The sequence below is a fragment of the Typopeltis vanoorti genome, chromosome 7 (assembly GCF_054136105.1).
Source record: "Typopeltis vanoorti isolate ZY-2024b chromosome 7, IOZ_Tvanoo_1.0, whole genome shotgun sequence".
NCBI lineage: Eukaryota > Metazoa > Arthropoda > Arachnida > Uropygi > Thelyphonidae > Typopeltis > Typopeltis vanoorti.
The window spans coordinates 14,027,881-14,040,301 of record NC_143555.1 but is presented as its reverse complement, the minus strand read 5'-3'; positions in this window follow the sequence as shown (position 1 = coordinate 14,040,301).

Below are 12,421 nucleotides of genomic sequence, written 5' to 3'. Positions count from 1 at the left end.
TTGCACAATGAAACGTAACTCATCGGTTTCTTTTATTTCTAGTATTATGTGCACTTTCCTTTTTTTTTTTCAATTCTAAAACAGGTGTTCACACACATCCATGGCCACTTTGTTGACGAGTGGGTATGGTATCTACGCGACTAACTAAACCAGTAATTGGATATGGTATTGGTTTTAGTTAAGAGTTTTGAGTTAACTAACTTCATTACAAAAGTGATAACGCTTCAGGATAAACGACTTAGCAGTTGCTTTCAAAAGAAATCAATGTATAGCTTGGTCATCTGAAAGCAATCTTTACTGATCTCTCTCTCTCTCTAGAGAGAGAAATTTGACTGACGAGCAGGGGGAGAGGAAAGCCGAGATGCTCTCATATTAAAAATTACAACTAATAATTATAATAAAGTGACATTTCAAAAAATATTTTGTAGTAGTCGTGTGCAGAAACACGAGTTAATTGTGAAAATATTTAATTGAAGGTAAAAACCGTTGTTCCATTACATAACGCTATTATATATATACAGGGTGTTCGGGATAAATTTGACATATTTATAATTAATTATATTTTTCCGTAAGTTACATGTATTAACACACACTTCTCTTCATTTAAAAGGTTGGACCCTTCTTCATTCATATACAAGATGTCAGAAAGGATGGATAGCTGGAACCCACCTGAATCATGGAAGAGAATAACTTGTATCATGATGATTCGTGCCGGCCATCAAAATAAGGATATTTCGACTGCTGCCCAATGCTCCCTGAATACAGTAAAAACAATCAGGCATGAACTAGAGACTTGCAATGGTGACTACGAGGATGTAGCAAGAAGAAAGATCCCTAGCAGATGATCTGATTGCGTTCGTACAGCAGAATTCCGCATTTTTTCCAAGAGGGCCTCAGGTTGACTTCAGATGGCTACGTGGAGTTGCTAAACAACGGTGTAGTCAAGCCCTGGATAACAAGGGTAGCCAATGGTAGGCCGTATGTATGGCAGCAGGATTCGGCCCCTTGCCACACCTCTGGGAAAAGTCAAAAATGGTTGTGTGAAAATTTCTACGACTTCACCAGTCCAAATGTTTGGCCTCCAAACTCCCCAGACCTTAACCCCATGGATTATTTTGTATGGGGCGCAGTTGAAAAAGACACCAATCGCACTTCCAGTAATACAAAAGCCCAGTTAATGGATAAAATTAAAACAGTTTTTGCGGCCCTTCCCAGGGAGACTGTAGCATCAGCTTGTTCGAGGTTCCGAAGCAGGATTGAAGCTGTGATCGATGCTAATGGTGGTTATTTTGAGTAAATCTTGTTGATAGTATTGTAATTAACTCTGCCTGTAATGTTTTTTGTCAATTCATTAAATTTAATAGATACAAAGAAGATTTTCTTTTTCCTTACGAAACTGTCAAATTTATCCCGAACACCCTGTATATATCAGAGAAATCTCAGACTGGTTATAAAGTTGCAGAGTCGAATGAAATTACTGCTACAATATGACAGCCGTATGGAAGCACATTCTTCTACATTGTGCAAATAATTTTAGAGGCTTTTCAAACGACTTTAAGTTAATTAAATCTCATTCTGAGAAATTGAGTGATTCCGACCTATTAAATTTAGATGCACAGCGGGAAGATCCTGAAGAATAGGAAGAAAATTTAACCACTGACAAGCCCAAAGAGGTTTCACAGAAACAATCTGAAAATAGTTTTCGTACAATCGAAGTTTTTAAGCAGCCTTACAGACCGACCTTGGTGAATAGAGAAAACCAGTAAATTTGCAGAAGAGGCAATAGGGCCATAGCGTCAGTGGTATGAAAAAAAAAGAAACAGAATGCCCGCCAAACTACGTTAGCTCAATTCTCTGTTAAGAAGCAGAATAATAAATTTATATTCTGAATGTGTTTCATTGTCTTTCAGCTTCATGGTTTTCCTAATATATATATATATATATATATATATTAGGGTTACCAAGTAATTTTATAAATAAACTTGGTTATTTTACTCGTAATTCCAAGTAAGCAAACAGTTAAGTTTGCGCCTGAACGTAGTTCAAGTTGGTGGTGCAACACGAGGGCAACTCATTGTAAAGGTGGATAAAATTCAGGCGCAACCTTAACTGTTTGCTTACTTGGGATTAGGAGTAAAATAACCAACTTTATTTATAAAATTACTTGGTAACTCTAATATACATTATTTCCAAGGTAAAAAAAAAAAAAAATTATATCTATATCTCCTCCAGAGATTCTTATTCAAAAAAACACCTTGTAGCAACTTGTACAGGTAAAGTTGATAAGGCTCTGTATTACTAAAATCTTGGTATTTAGGGTCTAGCTACTCACTGAGGAGACCTTAAAAAAGGTTGAAACCGGTGGGGACTATTATGAGTTCGCTCTCTTAAGGTTTTTGCGTTAACGGAGCAATTTGAGTCTCCGGGGAAAGTGTTTTCCGGCACTGCCCGGTGAGGGGTTTTATCGGTGCTCCTGAATATGAGCGGTTCTGCTCGGTGGTGGTGGTGGGTGGAAGGCCATCACTGAGTGGAGCCAACGCTGAGATGGACAATCTTTCGCCCACTATTGAGTGGCCTAGGGACGTCCGAATTTTTTTAGAGACGGCTTCACTTATTCATAAGGTTGAAACCGGTCTGGGTAGTGACCCCACCCATAACACAATGTATTGCAGTATACATCTCTTAGTGAGATATGCTTTACATTATGGAAAATACTAAGAATAGTGATCAGAGCTTTTACTACCTTTACAATGAGTTGCCCTGGTGTTGAACCACCTTTAGACTTGAACTACGTTCAGGCGCAAACTTAACTGTCTGCTTACTTGGGATTAGGAGTAAATTAACCAAGTTTATTTATAAAATTACTTAGTAACCCTAATATACATTATTCCCAAGGTAAAACACACACACACACATATATATATATATTGAGATTTTTATTTATCGTATATTGTTCCACTAGTATTGATTAAAACGACTAGTTTTGTCAAAAACAAATGACAGACCCTTCAAGCATTTATCTACAAAGAGAACAACAGCAACAAAGCAGATACGAAATAGCCGTTAGCAGTATAAACATAAATAAACAGAACGAGACATGCACAGAACTAATGTCTTGCCCTCTAATAGGAGACTTGTTTTTTAAAAATGATTATTGGAAAAGTTGGCCATGTGTGTCGTATTTCCACTGAGCCATGTGATTGACTTGTTTTATATAAGCCATGATAAACAAGTTTCGCTCCCAAAAGCACGTGATGGCTTTATCTCAGAGCATTGTTATTAGTATCAATTGTATGCTTGGTGAGGCCAGAATTTTCTTACCTTGTATGGGTAAGGAATGTCGTATCCCCCCCCCCAACCCGAAATACCCAGGAATATTTTTTAAAATATTAAAAAATAAAACAAGATATATAAAGGAATCTGCTGAAGTAATTCACTCACGTGGCTTTCTGATTAGAAACCAAAGGTTAATTCTGAGTGACGTCTCTGGAAGTCTCTAATACGACCTCTTAACACACATGACTTCAAGTTTTTATCTGTAGTCTCAGAGCAGATGACATACAAACTCTGTGCATGTTGTCCTGTGCCTCCTTGTTTTCATATTTCTACTGCCGACAGATTTGCTTTATTGTGTTCTCTAGTCATTTGGTTTCGGCGAAACTAGTCGACTTAATGAATACCACGTGGCAATATGCGACTAATTCAAATCACACTTTTTAAATAATAATAATAATAATACCTTGTTATTGTACGCCCACAAATCATAGAACCGAATCTGGCACAGTGCTAAGAACAGTCAATTCATGCTGAAGGGGTGAAAGAAATAAAGGATGTACAAATCGGTCACCAACACGCGAAATCACGTGCTTTTTACAATTGGGAAAGGAAAATACGTAAATTTCCAACTATTGTACAAGCAAACTAGAATTTTCAGAAAAGAAAATGTAATTTTCCAGGGGCGAATGCTGGTCTTGAAATTCATGCTTGCTCTTGTCATCATTCAGGGAATGAGAGGTGTGATTGAAGTCTGATTAGCGGAATAATAAATTACTGACCATTTAAAACTATGTACAGGTAACCCTCGTATAATGCGGGTGTTAGGTTCCCCAGAAATGCCACTTTATATAAATCGCGTTATGCGAGACTCAGATCACATAGAAAAAGTAGGGTTAGGTTCCGAAATCGTTTTTTTTTTTTTAATTATGTAAACAACAATGACATATCCAACAAAAAAAAAATTAATTCAAGTAATTCATGTAAGTTAAGAAAACATAAACTATGAAACAAATACGTAGTATAAAAATTACAATTTGTACTTAAACTTCATTGCACATAATGCATAAATGTTTTAGGCAAAATAAAATAGTGCATATTTTAATCTTTCGTAGCACGAGGATTTGAGGATTGGTTAATAAACACTGGTTTTGTCATGTGATCACCTGATGCATTACTACAAAACAGTAGAGTAATTCTATTTTTGGAAACTTTGAATCCAGGAGCTGATCTTTCATTTTTCGAAATATAGGTGCGTTTTTGCACTTTTTTTTTTTATAACCCGAATTCATCCGCATTGAACACCTGGTCTGCACTCTAAATGTTTATAAACTTTGAGAGCTTTTTGTTTAATAAGATTCCCATCCATAGGAATTTTCTTTTCAAGTGCAATCTTCTATCGAAATCATTAGAGATTTCTCCATTTTGCCATTAGGATATCGCGTACACGAGCACCGCGCTTTGCACTTATCGTTGACCCAGCAATAAACACTTTCTCGGATTTTTACGTTCATTTTGTTTGATTGTTCGAATTGTTGATTCATTTAAATTCAAAGTCCCTCCAAAAACTCCTGGTTTTTCTCCATTTTTCTACAGATCCAAGATTTTGAATATTTTTCTTCGAGAGAAATTAATTTTGTTTTCAATGTTGGTTTTTCCCTTTCGTTGCAGTTTGTGGCCATTACTATAAAAATAATTTTTTACACAAAAAAGCAAGCATTACATATTGTGTGTAACTCACCAGAAAATAAAGTGCTCAGCTTGAGATGAACACACTTATGATTTTTAATGCACTTTCCTGGCAGAAACGAGGACAATTTTCAGCAATAAACGTTTTATACGGTGAACAATTGAGGTACATGCGTGCTAAAGGGTATTTCCCCTAATAGAAATTCGCTACTTATACTGTAATTACATGCGGAATACAGGCAGACATAAATTTAACGAAGAAAATTTGATTTTTAAGTCGCGCGGTGAAAAACATGAAAAGATAAAGGGTTACTACAATTTGTAGACCGTGTTTTTATCGGAACCGTGTTGTATAAGTACCGCGTTCAACAAGCGTTACTACAATTTTAGACCGCATTATACGAGGGTTACCTGTATTTAGAAATTTATGTACATTTAATTATACAAATACAACATTTATTTTACAAATGATATTCTATCTTTTTCAATTTAGCTACTTCATGTTGATAAGATCAATGCATCTCCTCAAATGAAAGCTCATACAGTAGCAGAAAAGAAAAAAAAAAAACAAGCAAAAAAAAAAAACCCGAATTAACCGATATGTATGTGCGTGTGCTAATATAGTACATAATCCAAACAGAGACATGGGATGGAAAGTCCAAATAATTACTGATCATCTGAAAAGTATAAATTTTATATATCACTTGAGAATGATTTTTTGTAAATATATGAAGAGGATATCTTAGCAAAATGTGCAAAAAGAACTAACAAAAGTCATCTTACTTTGTATGGATATAATAGATCCTGGTAAAAAGTTTTATTTTCAAATTTTATTTATTTATTTCTTAATGTGACTCCCACCCACAATTATTATATATATATATATATATATATATATATATATATATATATTGTATTTATTTTTTGCATGTCCTAGAAACTCTGTTCTAGAGATCAAACAGAATTTTTGAGCCACTTCAGGTCTCCAGTAAGCAAGAAAACTATGTCATATTAGGCAATGAAATCTCCCGACTGAAAGCCATCACAGACATCCGTGGCTAGATTTGAACCTGTGAGCTGTTGGTTGGAGAGCAGATCTATTAATCACTGGGCCAACCAGGCCAGCTAATTATCAAGGTTAAGCATACAGAAATCTTCTGAAAAATCTTGATTCACTTGTTATGATTTTTTATGTTCTATTGTTGCGTTGGCGTTGGTGTAGATGATGATGATGGTAGTTGTAGTTCATCATTGTTGGTGGATTTGAGAGGTGCAGACGGAGAGTTGCGAAGTAGGTGCCATTCCTCGATGAGTCTTTGGACTCCCTGGAGGTGTCAAGTAATAATAATAATAATAATAATAATAATAATAATAATAATAATACAGATTCTACCCTACAGTTCTTTTTTATGAACCGGTCAATAACATCGTCATAAAAAGTTGGTAGTAACTTAATTTTTCCAAGCAACACGCACACTTGTAAAGGCTGGCTGAAGCTCACTGGCTAGAGTTACTTTGACTGCATATGGCCCTTGTTTAAGCAACAGGGTGAGATGACGTGGAGGGAGCGGAAATGGCTATGCGCGCGCATGAAATCACAGTTCTGAAGCGAGGACCTGCTTGCTCGCATGTGGGAGCATCCACATGCGAGCAAGCCGACCCTAGTCATGACTAGGGTCGGCCTTCGATACACAACGCAAAGCTCAATTATAGCCGCGCAAGCTTAAGACTTCTTCTGTCTACAAAATAAAAGCCTAAATGGAATGCATATAAATGCATGCATTTATTAACAAATAAATATTACTTCTTTCTCAATTAATGAGCTTGCGCAGCAAGCATGGAGAATTCTCCACCCTAATACCCAGGGCCGACCGATGCAGTGCACCCGGGTCCCACGATCTAGTGGTCACAGTCGGTACACATTTGCGGAAACGTATTTTTTTTTCGTCTTCTTCTAATTTTGCTTATAACTAAAGGAATTTCATACTGGATTTTAGGGCCCCCGGTAATAATAATAATAATAATATTTCTGTGTTTCTCTATATATTAGGGTTTTTGCTTAACCCTTTTGATGCGTTTATGCAGTGTATAAAAATTAACAAACATGATTTCGTTTTTACCTTAAAATGCCTAATTCATCATTAGTTTTTTTCTAACCTGTTACACATTTATATCATTTTGCTCGTTATCAAAACCGCTGAAAAAATATTTATCATATTCTTTATATATGGTTAGTCTAAAGCAGGGTTGGACAACCCTTAACATGTCTGCCAAACGTGGCACGCCAATGACTTTTTTCCGGCACGCAAGCCAGGGCTCATCTTAAATAAGAATTAAATAAACATTTCAAATATCTTCGCTGACGCATATTTTAACTTAATATAATACAATTTTATTAAGTACAGCTATACCAAATGAAAATGCAATAATTAATTAAACTCTACCAACTGTTTCAGTAATAATAAGTAATAAGAAAATTAGAAACAAACATCCTACTTCCAAGCCATCAATATATCTCGCGATGTACAAGTTTTGTCCAGTTCAGTTGTTGCATTATTCGTCGGGCATCCAGACGTGGCGTGGCTCCTTTACCAGCATTTGATATATCTTTTCATGTTTCGTAAAGAACGTATCCGTTTTCTAAAGTGTATTTGGATTTTATTAAATCGTAAGTCATTAAAATATGGATTGGAAGTAGTTATTGTCAATTAATATGTTTTACTTATTAGATATAAAAGCAAATTTCCTTTACATTGATTTTCGGAAACTAAAGTTTTCAGTTTTTTCGTAAAATCCCCGCATATATTGCAATTGATGTTTCCTGCTTAGAGAGCAGTTTCCTTGTGTGCATCGTATCCAAATAGCACCATCTGCTTTCCCATTATTTCAAGCAAAAATTAGCAGTAATGTACAAGACTTGAGATACTTAATGAACAATGAACAGACAGCCATGGTACTAAGCCAGTAAAGATATGTGCATATGATTGGTGCGGTATTAACAAAGATCACGCAAGTCAAAGATTAAAATCAGCAGACAATTTTTTAATTGAAATGCTAATTCTCTTCAACCAAACTCAATATCTGAAAGTGCCATAACAATATTCACTATATATTTCCTAGCTTTAACACGTTTACGAATTTTAACACTTTCTGTTGATTTTTATTGTTGCTCTGCATTTGAACTGGGGGGACAGACTTCCGCACATCTAGTTTTTAGTGTTTGCCAGTGCAGCATATGGTTTTGCTTGCGGCTAAATAGCATAGTTTTAAACTCTGAAGGGCCATGCGATTCATTAGTTAGTGCCATTTTTATCCGAGCTGTCTCTAATTGCACTATTTGTTGAGAAACATATTACACAGACTGCAAATGTTTGTACCTTATTCAGTGATACAATAAAACGGCCTGTTTTTACTTGCGTCTGTAGACATATTAGCTAGTATGGAGGGCGCGTGGTTTGCCACGGGATCTATTGCCATGAGGTGAACGTGATTAAACTTTTTTTTTCTGTGCGAGGTTACGCGAAACTTTACAATTTCTTTTTTTCGCAAAGTAACATCAGGGGTGCGAGTTATACGCGAGGATCAATTATATTCCAGTAAATACGGTAAGTTATTTTTAAAGCTATGTGAAATGTATTATCAATATTCAGGATTATGAAGTGTTGTCTGCACGTGATTAGATCTCAACTACGTTAATTTCAACTCAGTTAATAGTGATAGTAAGGGTGAAACTGATGTACTGAAGTAAACAAACGAAAAAAAATAAACACATTCCTTGAGTGTTTCTAAAATTTTGTCATATTGTAAAAAGTATGTACATATTTAACTTTTTTTTAATTCATGGGATAAAAATATTTAATATTATTTACTCGTTCGACAGGCAAAGCCTAACCCATAATGTCCATGCCAAGAAAGTATTCCTCTGGGTGTCAAAAAGGAAATCAGCAGAAAAGAAAAAAAAAAGAAAAGCAAAATCTCAAAAAGTCACACGTAGATTTGTTTTCATGGCTACAAAATAAATCTGACAACGAAATTGCTACGACGTCAGCAGTTGCAATTCAAACTTCAACTGAAGAAGAAAACTCCAAACAAGCTACACAACTTTTCAACGAAAATGTAGAAAGTGTGGGATTCGTCGAAAAAGACACGTCTGATTATACAAACGTTTTGGATACAGCAAATAACGATGAAAACAATAATAACGATGGTGATCAAGTGAATATAAATGATCCAAGTTTGTGGCCAAATATCATAACTGATACATTTAGATTATTTTGTGTTAAAACCGGACCTAAACAACATCATCAAGACGCATTCGTTAAGAATGTTGAACGTAGATCATTGCTACATCGTACTATTTAAAAAAAAAAAATGCCAAATGGTGAAACTCAGCTTCGCAGCTGGTTAGTATTTTGCTTTTGTTGTGTATTATTTTTCAAAAGAAGAGGAAAAGATCAATCAACACGATTTATATATGGTTTTAATAAATGAAGGAAACTGTCATCTGTAATTCGAGATCATGAGCTTTCTGTTGGTCACTTCAATTCTTTTATTGCTTGGCAAGAATTATTAAAAATACTTAATTTATGTTCGACTGCTGACAGAACAAATTAAATTAATATAAATAAAGAAACGAAACGTCTAAAATTACTATTCCAAAGAATTGTAGATGTAATTCTATTTTTAGCAAGTAATAATCTGTCATTTCGAGGATCCCATGAAACAATAGGAACGCGAATAATGGAAATTTTTTAAGTTTAATAGAATTATTAAGTAAATATGATCCTGTGCTAATGGTTCATGTAAACAGAATTAAAAATACGAAAAAAAGAATTGTGCATCATTTGGCGCATAGATTTCAAGAGGAAATTATTGCTTCATTAGGTAATGAAGTCCTTAATAAAATTAAAGACGATATAAAAGCAGCCATATATTACAGTATCCAAATGGATTGTACTCCTGATATTTCTCACAAGGAACAAACTTCAATAATTATTAGATAAGTAAATTTGTAGACAAGAAAATAATTATAAATGAGTCATTTATAGGATTTATTGAAGTAACTGATGTGACTGGTAAAGGACTAGCAAATTCGCTTTTAAAAAGAATAGTACAATCTAGAATAATTAGTTTAAACCCTCATACAATTTATGTACCTTGCTTATCACATTCTTTTAATTTGATAATTTGTGATACTGCTTCCAGTAGTATATATTGTAAAAAAATTTTCGGAATATTGCAACGTTTATACTGCGTATTTTCTGCATCTACGAAAAGGTGGGAAATTATACAAAAGCATTTAAATATTACGCTTAAACCATTATGTGATACTCGATGGGAAGCCAAAATAGATGCAGCCAAAGCAGTGTATACACACAGTTTGAACAAACTTATAATGCCTTAGAAGAATTTATTGGTGCAATTAAGTATCCGAAGTATCCGAAGCTAAAAGTCTACTAAGTCCTTAAAAGGACTGGCTTACAGGGGCGAAGCAAGAATGCTTTTCACATTCCATGTTATCTGTAGAGGACAGTGTAGGATAAGGTATTATTGAGCTATATAAAGCTCTGATCATGGCAGGAGGGTAACAGCAATAGCCGAGCCTCAGTTAAAACTTCATTGGCTACAGCATTGCCATCCATTACCCTCCAAGTGTATTAATCACCGCATCTCACGGTCGATTATCTTTCTCACGTCTCCAATCTCCAAAAGTCTACTAGATTCATTACAAGAAATGCCATTTATTTGAAGCTTATCGGTGTGTTTTACAATATTGTCAAAAATTAATAGTATCAACAAACTATTTCAAGCAAAAACAATTGTTCTTGACTCTGCTTTTAATTTAGTGAATAAAATTAAAAATGAAATCCAAAATTTAAGATCAAAATTTAACACATTTTTAGACGACGCAAAAATGATAGCACGAAACTTGAATATTTCCGAAGACTTCCCTGAAAAAAGAAAAAGATTATTTTTCGAACTGGCAGAAGATGAAGTTTTACTAAACCCGGTAGAGGAATTTAGATGTCACTTTTTCAACGTTGTGATTGATTCTGTTATTGTACAAATAGACGAGAGATTTAAAAATATGCCCAATGTTATTTCTTATTTTAAATTAATCACTGATATAAAAACATTAGAAAAAAAATGAACTAGAAAACCGCTTAAGGGATTTTGTAAAATATTATTGCGGCAAAGGTTGGTCGACTGGTAGAGCCTCTGCTACTAATGGCTCAGTTAAGTAAGTTTGAGCGCAGTTAGTAGTTGGAAGGGGCCCAATCGTTAGATGGTGTTGGCACACACTCTCTCTCGATGAGTCTTTGGACTCCCTGGAAGTGTCAAATAATAATAATAATAATATTGCAATATATATATTAAATAATAGTTATAATGAACTATTTCCAAATGTGCTAACTGTATTGAAAATTTTCTTTACGTTACCAGTTACTACAGTAAGTGCAGAGCGTTCTTTTAGCAAATTAAAATTGTAAAGAATTATCTTCGGTCAAGTATGTGCAAAGAACGCTTAAATGCACTTGCTATATTAAGCATCGAAAAGGAAATTACCAAAAATTGTAATTTTTCGGAAATGATTAATGACATAGCAAAAAAAAAAAAAAAAAAAAAAAAAAATCGCATATTTAAATAAATACATATTAAGCAATATACGTGTAAGTAAAACTAGGCCCTAAATAGTAAACCTATTTATTTTTTTATGTGCTTAAATTAATTTTTTATTACTTTAAACAATAATTAATTGTAAATAGTTTTTGTGCGCTAGTTGGTGAGCCAGGTTACTTTTGTTTGTGTTAAATATTTATTTTAATTATTTAATACTTTTGTTTTGTGTTCAGTAAACGTTATGCTAACCTGTTATATTTCGAATATGTTTTTTTTTTTTTTTTTTTTTTCCTGTGCCAAAATCATTTGCAGGTAAGAGGTTTTACAATACGTTTATTTCGAATCCTTTAATTTTTACCTTTCAAAAATATTTTAGGGCCCCAAAAGGTTTCTTGCTCCTGGGTTCCTTTATAGAGAAGGCCGGCCCTGCTAATACCAGAAGCCTTTGCTGAACTTCCAAAATATCCTCCCCTCTATATTGTTTCTTCTTTCGCAACCATGTTTTAAATGCGATTTTTTAAGTACTCAAGTTAGACGTGTTTCACAAAATGTATGAGTCCATGCTTACATATGCTATTTTTCAGTTCCTACTACGGAAATTTAGCATTTATTAAAATTTGTCATGCTGTCTGAATTTGGGTTTCTGTTGGAAAAAATAAACAATTCGACTGCATATCTGTTGAAAGCATGAGCGAATCACTAAATCCACTAGACCAGTAAATATATGTCTGTGAAGTGTTAATCACACGTGCTTCTGCTGGTTTGTTTGTTTTAAGGGGGGAGAGTTTCCTGAAGGGGGGAAAAACTTGCTCTCTCCGTACGAATCCGGCTAACTTAC